The 9,978-nt window shown below is 35.9% G+C and overlaps 1 protein-coding gene across 9 annotated transcripts in view; it reads left to right on the top strand.

Moving 5' to 3' along the window:
- LOC125675520 (glutamate carboxypeptidase 2-like) overlaps positions 1-9,978 on the top strand; it is a 283,989-nt gene that overhangs the window by 260,546 nt on the left and 13,465 nt on the right. The gene's annotated exons all lie outside the window — the stretch shown is intronic.

Genomic DNA, 9,978 nt, shown 5'->3' with positions numbered 1-9,978 from the left:
GACGGTAATATTTATTATAAAAAGATACAGACAATAGAATATTGTACAGGTATCTGATGCTTGATTTAGAAATTGAAATAAAAACCCTTACAAAAAATACATTGATGGATCCACTAAATGTTGTACCAAGCCCCTATCTTTGCTCCTCACGAAAATATTAACAACTATGAAGAAGAAACTTCAAACGTACTGTTCAACTACATATGCCAGAAGCGGTGTAAGATAAATATGCATTCTAAGAAATTCTAAAGAACTTTTAGTGAACTTTAAATCGCAAAACTTCTCAAATCAAAAATATTTAAAATTATGACTTTTCAACACTTTACACGGCCATTCCTCACGATAAAATAAAGACTAGACTTTTTGACATCATAGGCAGCTGCTTCTTCAACAAAAATGAAAAACGCAAGTATTCTTATCTTGAGATCAATCATCCAAAAATTTATTTTGTTAAAGGCCACTCTGATTCCACACACAAGTACCTGAAGTTGAAATAAAAAATAATCTGGAGTTCCTCATTGACAATATCTTCGTGGTCTTTGGTGATCAGGTCTTCTAACTGTCTGTTGGAATCCCTGTGGGCACGAATTGCGTTCCTTTGATAGCTGACCTGTTTTTATATTCCTATGAAGCAGAATTTATTAAAAAAAAACTTCTACATGAGAAGAAAAAAATCTCTTGCTTTGGCCTACAATTCGACATTTAGATATATCGACGATGTATGAACAGTGCGACATTTAACTCTGGACACGACAAAAGTCCGGAGTTTCGCCAACCCTTTTATTAAGGATACAAATAAACCCTTTACAAAAAAAGATGGGATTTTATGTTCACAAGACATGCACCAACATTTACACTTGTAACTATTGTAGTTTTTAAGATATTTCACCTGAAATCAAAAAATCCCATGGGATTTTGGAGGGATTTTTAATCCCACTTGGGGGATTTTCACTCCCACCAAAAATCCTGTGGGAGAAAAAATATAATTTCTCCCATAGGATTTTAACTCCCATATTTAAACTTATTATGGGATACAATGTCCCATAGGAGGAAATGTCCCATAATGAACATGAAATGGCAGTAAATATCCTATTTGAGCATGAATGGGAATAGATATCCCAAATAAAGCACAGGATGGGATTTTTATTCCATGAATATAACAATAAAACAGAAAATTGTATCTTAAAAAGTGTTGTTTGTCATGATTCTTAAAATATACTTAAAAGCCAAGGCATGACATTAATTTTTAAATATATATAGTAATTATAAACTCTTATGTGTCGGCCTATGTGTTTGTGAATAAATGTCTAAAAAACATGAGAGATAATAAAGGATATTAGAGCTCTGCATTACTAAACTTTTCCCCATGCAATTTTAATTGTATACATATAACCTTGCACAAAAATCTCCATATAAAATTGGACGGGACTATATTATTGCAACAAGCAGACAAGAACACTATGAAATACTCATTCACACACGGGCACTTTAAGTTAATGTAAATATATAGTATGTGCATGTATAAATATATATACATGCACATACTACATGTATCTATTTACATCAACTTCCATTGCCCGTGCATTCACATGCAGTTGCTCACATTCACTATTCACAACCCTTCATATGTCGTCAGGTGTTAAAATATGTTCACAGGAACCGGTAATTTGTCAGTGTATTAATAATAGTGTGGGTATACCATATACCGTACCATCCCCTAATCAGCTGCTATTGGGGGGGGGGGGGGGGGGGGGGGGGCTACAAGGGCTCATACTTCACTCAAAACTTCGTTTCAAAATAGTTCTTAAAATTATCGTCACCCACCATCCTTGTGGTTTTATAAAGGGTAGCAGTATTATTACTACATATTAAATTACCAGTTCCTGTGATATGTTGTTGAATTACGGAATAGGCCTAACTTACAACTTGTTTACATATTCTAAAATTAGTGTTAAGTGCTTACGGTGAAAGATGAACTCTGCTAGGTGATGCTAAGTTGTTTAGTGAACCGAATCAGACATCTCAAATAAGATTCTCGATTATTTAACAACACAAGAATCGTTTTACAAAATGCATGCTTCGGTCCATCTTTCCCTCCCTTCTACAATCGTATTCATTCTCAAGTCAAAGTACTTTCTCCGATTGCTACCATTACCTTTAGCCTAGGTCACACAAGCCGTTTGACTTCCCACTCAAACGCCTTGGAGCGTTCTATTTAAAATTATTACACCGCGAGGGGGCGCTATCGAAAAACGGAAAGCGACACCGAAGAAAACAAAGACCACAACTGTTGTTCCAAATGTCAGTTTATGTGTCGCTTGTTCTAAAGAAAGCAAACGTTGAGTTTTTGGAAGTTCGAAACTTGGTCCTTCATTAGAGAAACCAGTGACGATATGACCAGAATTATGCTGACTTTACGAGAACTAGTATTACTATGCAGGTCTTCTTCAAACATTAATTGCGGTAGAATCGTATACAATAGCGATTTCCCATAGCCTGTTGGTAATACTGCCAACACGTCTGACCTATTTGCTAATTTAAGTAAACACTCTTTCTGTAAAGGTTTCAGTGAGAATTCGATTTTTAAATCTGATAAAACTTTGTTTATCTTCTGTTCGACTGCATCCGTCATCGTTATGCATTGATCAACCAATCAGCTGCTTTATCAGAATTCGGATAAGCCTCGTTATGGAGTGTAAATGTTTATCGTAGAATGCTCCTAGACGTTTGTCTCGTAGAACACTGCATTGACAAACGTGTAGGTGACCTAGACTACCATTACCTTAAGCGTCGAAAAGACTTTGACAGGCGTGTCAGAATAAACGGTTAACAGACGTCTCGACTCTAGGGAAGTTCGGCTCTAAGTGTTCTAAACATCTCGAGCGATTTTATTGTGATAAACTTCTATGATTTTCGACATTTGTGTATCAATGTTTTATGAATATTGTAGACTTTTTTTTACTTATAAAGCAAAGCAATGTTATCGCAAATGTTTAGGTCTACTTACAAATGTATTAACCCCGAGATCCGCCACTAATTAGTTACACAAGTTGTGTGGTTACAACAGTCTTCACTTATCATTTTAATTTCATTGGATGATAAAATAGATGACGTTAATATTTTGAATACCTTGTATACGCAAAAGAATTTAACTATACGATGTTTATTTTTCAAATTATAACTTCAGTGGCGAATGGGCGGATCCCCCGTCCCATTCCCATCCCTCATGCATAATACTAATTATTTCCCCAGCCACTTAATGGTCAGCGGTACGTACATGTACTCACCTATCATTCTAACTTATTGAAAGTTAAAATAAATGTAGATATAATGTAAACATTTTGAATACTATATATATATATATCATATGATGAAGGCATGCCTTCATCATATAATGTTATGATGTTTATTAACTTTAGTGATGGATAACCGAGAACAACACCCCACCCCTACTTCGCACAATTCAATTTCTAATATTGACAAGCGGCCCATTTTGACCAGATAGACATTACCCTTGAACGTAAAACACTGGTCAGTCATTGTGTATTTCTAATAAACAAACTTCATCATTGAATACAGACCGTTATGTTGCCACTGACACTACTTAGTCGTGAGTTGATTTTGTAGGTGATAGATTCCTATGATCTTTACTCGTATGTTTCATCGCTTATTTGGAGTTTTTATTTGTTTGGTTTTTCCCCCTTCTTCTTCTTCTTCAAGAGCAAAGTATTGATATTGCAGTTTAACCCCCTGTAACCGCCAGTTATTAGGTAGACGTATTGTGTTGATCTACTAATTAGGTAAATGAATTCAATGGATATCTGCGGTAATATTTAGCGTTATTCACTTAATATTAGCTTCCTAACTATATTGAAAGTTGAAATAAACAACGTTAACATTTCGAATACTTTAAATATCTAGGATACATAATCATACGAGGATTATTTTTTAATATTTTGAAATTAGAAAAACAACTTTAGAGGCGGAGGAGCGGAAGCCATCCCTCTTCCTGCAGGATTTATGGTCCAAAATTGACAAAAGGCTCGTTTTGACCAGATAGAAATGGCACTTTCAAACGGAAAATATTGGTCAGTCATTGTGTACTTCCAATTAAAAAAACTACTCCCATTGTAACTCTACTTAGTCCCTGGTATTCTACAATGTACAATTTGAATATTTCATATCTGTATGGTATAAACAGTCACACGATGTTTAGTTCGGAAATAAAAAAAAAAATGTAGTGGGGACACTGGTCAGTCATTGTGTATTCCCAATTAACAAACTACCCTTTTAAATCCTACTCGTTACGGTTCGTCAGACATGACAACATATCCGAACTAGTCTTGTATGTATGGATGTACTTGTTTATTGTAATTAAGGTCTGCTTCGCAATGAAAACCTGTTATCATTGACAATTAATTGTTATTCCACTTAGTCATCGATTTTTTATGTGATACATTTCTATGATCACAGACATTTATATATATATCAGGGTTGTCTTGTCAGGGTTTATTTATCATTATTCCAAAAGCAAAGTACTGTTATCACGATTTTATGCCTACTTCTTACCCCTCTGGATCCGCCACTAGCTAGATAATTTTGGTGATGCCTATAACAGCGGTACTCATCTATCATTGTAACATTATTGGAAGTTAAAATACAAGTAGATATAATGTTAACATTTTGAATACTTTACATATATACATGTTAAGGAATTCATCATATGATGTTTATTAACTTTAGTGGTGGATGACTGAGAGCGAACATCCCCCTCTCCCTCGCACAATTCAATTTCTAGAATTGACAAGTGGCCCATTTTTACCCTTGAACGTAAAGCACTGGTCAGTCATTGTGTAATTCCAATTAACGAACTTCACCATTGAGTCCTGACCGTTACGCTTCGTCAGACACTAACCCACTAATACTACCTAGATACTGATTTTGTACGTGATAAATTCCTGTGATCTTTACTAGTATGTTTCATTGTTTATTTGGAGTTTCTATTTGTTTGGGTTTTCTATTTTCTTCTTCTTCAAAAGTCAAGTCAATGGATATCTGCGGTAATATTCAGCGTTATTCACTTAGCTTCCTAACTATATTGGAAGTTGAAATAGACAACGTTAACATTTTGAATAATTTAAATATTTAGAATAGATAATCGTGTTTATTTTTGAATATTTTGAAATTAAAAAAAAAAACACTTTAGCGGCGGAGGAGCAGAAGCCATCCCTCCTCCTGCAGGATTTATTGTCCAAAACTGACAAAAGGCTCGTTTTGACCAGATAGAAATGGCACTTGAACGGAAAATACTGATCAATCACTCTACTTAGTCCCTGATATTCTATACAATGTACAATTTCAATACTATATGTACAGGAAATAATCACACGGATATAAAAAAAAAATATAGTGGCCCAACTGGTCAGTCATTGTGTATTCTCAATTAACAAACTATCCTTTTAAATCCTAGTCGTTACGCTTCGTCAGACACGACAACATAACAGATTGACCCTAACCGAACAAGTCTTGTAATTAAGGTCTTCTGCTCCCAAATGGAAACCTGAATAAGATATCATTAAGGTCTTCCGTTTCCAACGGAAGATTCCGTTGTTCTTGACACTACTTAAATAATAATAATAAAATTAAAAAAAATAGTGGTCCCACTAGTCAGTCATTTTGTATTCCCAATTAACAAACTACCCTATTAAATTCTACACGTTACGCTTCGTCAGATACGAGATCATAAGTCATTGACCCTAACCTATCTAGTCTAGTATATATGGGTTTTTTGATTACTGTAATTCAGGTCCTCCGCTTCCAACTGAAGACCTCATTGTTATCTCTGTTATCATTATGGTCTTCCGCTTCCAAAGAAAGATTTCGTTGTTATTTTTGACACTACCTAGAGACATAATCTCGAACATTTATGTATTGATGATTTGTTGTTTGTTGTAATTTTTGGTGGAAGCTTTACTGGAGTTGAAATAGTTACGGTTGATATTGGAAATAGATTTTACAATGAAGAACTAATACTGTCTTCATTACTAGGAAAACTTTAGTAGCGGACTGATCAAAGCACCCACCCTTTCCCCAACCCCTCGACCAGCCATCACGTATAGTTCATTTTCCAAAATATATAGATGCAACACTTGATCGTAAAATAGTGATCAATCAATGCATATTCCTAATCAACAAAATACCTTTAAAAGTGCGACATTTAACTCTGGACACGATAAAAGTGCGGAGTTTTTTGTCTATGACAACCACATATTTTCTTCAATAAAAACACTGAAATTTCACTCTGTCATTAAATGTACGTATACGACGCGATCTAATCAAGCCGGCATAGAGGCGCCCCATGCGAAAATTACCCTTATCAAATGTTACATACTTCGGATTTTTATTGAGCTTAATCCTAAATATTGCACATCTAGATAATTTTCCAAAAATATATGAAACTTTTTACTTGTATCAAAATTCTTTCTGTTTTATATCTTCTAAATTTTACCATAGAGTTAACTAACAGTCTCACTTGCGGAATTAAGGGGTGTGGAGATCGCACCCCCCCATCATTTCAAAGATAAGAATTTAATGTGCTTGAAATTGCTCTGCTTCAATATTTTCTCCCGTAAGGGAGGGGGACAACCCCTCCCGAACCACCCTAACCGTGATTTGGTTAGTCCTCAATTGCAAAGCCCCTGTAGTCCAATATCCAGTATCCAGTTAATGTAGGGCTTTTACATGTAATATGTATATCAGATATGTTTTATCCCGTGGGGATCCGGTGTTGTATCATAGACCCCCCCCCCCCGGAAAAACGGGCCCGGAATTGCGCCCCAGCATATAATTTCCCCCTATGTACAAAGTCAGTAAAGAGTCTCCCCTTTGGCGGAAAAATCACCCTGGTATATATAGAACCCCCCCCCCCCTGTTTCCGGATTTCATTTGTTATAATAGTTTAAGGAAATAGATATGCGCTCATTAATATTACGATATTCATAAAACAAACGAATATTTTTTGTTGTTGACATGATGAAGTTGGATTTACACGCTGAAAACTTTGAAATGCATATTGTAAATACAATATGCTTACCAAAAGACTTTAACGATGGTCAATATAAGTAGGATTTTTCGTAAAAAATCGACTATAAGATGTATAATTAAAATATTTGAAAAGTAAAATAGATGAACTGTATAAATAAAAGTTATTAAATTTTCTCGTTTATTTAAATTAAAAAAATCATTTAAGTTCTTCCCAACTTTACTAATTCAAATGTTAGATACTAGTAAATAACGATAAAGACTTTTAAGATGTCTGAATGAATTTTGATATACCATTACACGATTTGAGCAATTTCCTTTTTATAAAAAATCATAAGATGATGATTGTTCACGATACACACACACAAAAATAATCAGAAGAATTACTGGGTCTAAATAAGCAAGAGAATTCTAGTAATAGAAATGGAAACAGATACATAGCTAAAATGTAAGAATGGGGGTGTACTGTCATTTAGGGGGAATTTCTTTTTTGGGACGGTTTTTCCAAGGGGGGTTGGGTTGGACCCGGGTTAATTCTTCGTAAGGGGAAATTCTATTCCAGGCCCATCTTTCCGGGGGGAATGTCTATCCCGGGCCCGTTTTTACGGAGGGAAAGTCTATGCGGGGGAGAATCTTATGCTTTACAACACCGGGTAGAATAGGTCCTCAGTACTCCTTGCCTGTCGTAAGAGACGACCCAATGGGACAGTCCTTCGGATGAGAACGCAAAAACCGAGGCCCACTGTCTCAACTTCTGTGGCACGATAAATTCCCTCCATGCTCAAAGGCCGTAAGCACCGAGCATAGGCCTATGTTTTCAGCCCTTCACCGGTAATGGTGACGTCTTCATATGAGTGAAAAATTCTCGAGAGGAAACTTAAACAATATCCTATCAATCAAATCTGAGTCTGTTTTCATATCCATGTAACGTGTGTCTCTAGTACTTAATACATTCTAAGGAACTAAAGATCATGCACCCAATGTTGGGAATGAACTAAGTAAACTTAATTTGTACACTTTTAATGCGATATAGTTTTATACTTTTTTTTCATTAATGTATATTAAATATGCGCATGCCAAATATACAGTTTTTAAGAATAAAGATATGCAATCAAAATACTTTAGAGAGTACTGGTGCTAGTTTTTGCAATAAAAAGAAGAGAGAAAAAAGCGGGAGCTTTCATAGGCATTGTCCCCTGGAACCACCCAGGACTTTGTCCTGGACTTACTGAGGTCTAAAGGCGGTCTTTAGACCCACCCACCCAGCAATTTCTCCGGGCCCCAAACTGAAATATTGCACCCGCCTCTGAATACAATACATAATTCATGGTTATCTTGCTTTAAAATCAACAAATGTAAATTCATGTAATACTACACAATTGTCTATTACTTGAATGTGGCCATTTGCATGGATCTTGAGAGATAATTCAATTATCCCCTAGATTATAACGCGAGAGTCTGAAGGATAGAGCCAGTCAGACAACAGAAAGGCATGCGCATGTGCACGCGTGTAGATTCTTCTTTTCCAATATAATTTCATACTAGAGCATTACACACCCGTTTTTATTTGTCAAACTGCGTTTTGGAAATCTTCAATTCAAAATACCCAGTCTAAGCTTCGATGATTCTGGCTGTATGAACTTCGTAATATTAGGGGTGGGTCCAGGAAATGCGGTTACAGGGAGGGGGCGCCACTTTATGAGGCAGGGGGTCTGGGGGCCGCCTTGAGGCCCACAGTGGATCCAGAGCAAAGCGCTGGTGGAGTTCAGGGGGGCGAAGCCCCTGGAAGCTCCGGGATTTTACAGGGCTTGAAATATGTCTTCTATTTAGTCATTTGTGAAATTAATAAAATGACTCAAATTTTATGGGTTTTAGAACAAAATTAAGTTCTCCCAATAAAGTAATGCAAGAAATCAAAAGATTTTGTCATTTATTTCTCCGGGAGTGGAAGAAATTATTGCTTCTTTTATCGTTTAGTACATTTTTCTAAACAAGATACCGCGATTTACCTTAAATTTGAAAATTTTAGGGGGGGGGGGGTTGCACTGAATATAGGTGTATGGAAATGTATAGATCTATGTACGTGCATTTTAATAACCAACTGGGACTTCACTTCAGAGTAACACAAATTCCTAACACTAAAAGCTGGTCTGAATCCCCCCCTCCCCCCCACTCGCTTATATACCCTACAAAATTTACCTGCAATATTACATAGTATTTACTAATGTCAATTATTATAAGTTCTTTTCATTAAAAACATGGAATTTACAAATGGATGAAAAATACAAATTTCACTACATAGACTTAGGTGTACAAGTGGTTTTCGTCAAGTTTCCGCACTCATTTTTCATCTTGATAGCTTTCTCCCTGCAAAAACTTGGTGTGTCCTGCTGAAACTTGATATATCTACGTTGTTTTCAAGTAGTTTCCGCAACGACAATTTGCTGAAAGCTGATCAAGTTTGCGCAAATTTCGGTTTGCAGAAACTGTTCTGTTTTAGTATGCACATTGCTATACTGATAGTCTACCGCAAAGTTTTGATAAGTTTCCGCAATATTTTAGTTCTGTATCAGTTTGTACAATATGGTGTATACCAATTTTCAGCTTTGTGGAAACTTACTGAGACTTTATTATCGCCATGTAATTATAATAGGATGTTTGTGTTGCAATCAATATATAGAATTTTTAAAAAGATAACTGAAAACACTCGGACTAAATGCAAAGACAGCCTGTTACATGTATATTATAATTTGCGGAATGTGTTTTTCCCCTTTCGTTGTTAGTCTCACCCCCTCCCTTTGGAGGGATGGTGGTGGTGGTGATGTCCATTTGTACTAATGAAGTATCACCTATAAGGTGTCAGTATATTCTGGTAGATTATTGCAATATACATCAGTGGCGGATTTAGAGGGGGCGTAGGCGGAGAAATAAATGACA

Source organism: Ostrea edulis, chromosome 3 (genome assembly GCF_947568905.1).
Source record: "Ostrea edulis chromosome 3, xbOstEdul1.1, whole genome shotgun sequence".
NCBI lineage: Eukaryota > Metazoa > Mollusca > Bivalvia > Ostreida > Ostreidae > Ostrea > Ostrea edulis.
The sequence above is the reverse complement of the archived record's forward strand: the minus strand, read 5'-3'. Positions and strand labels throughout refer to the sequence as shown.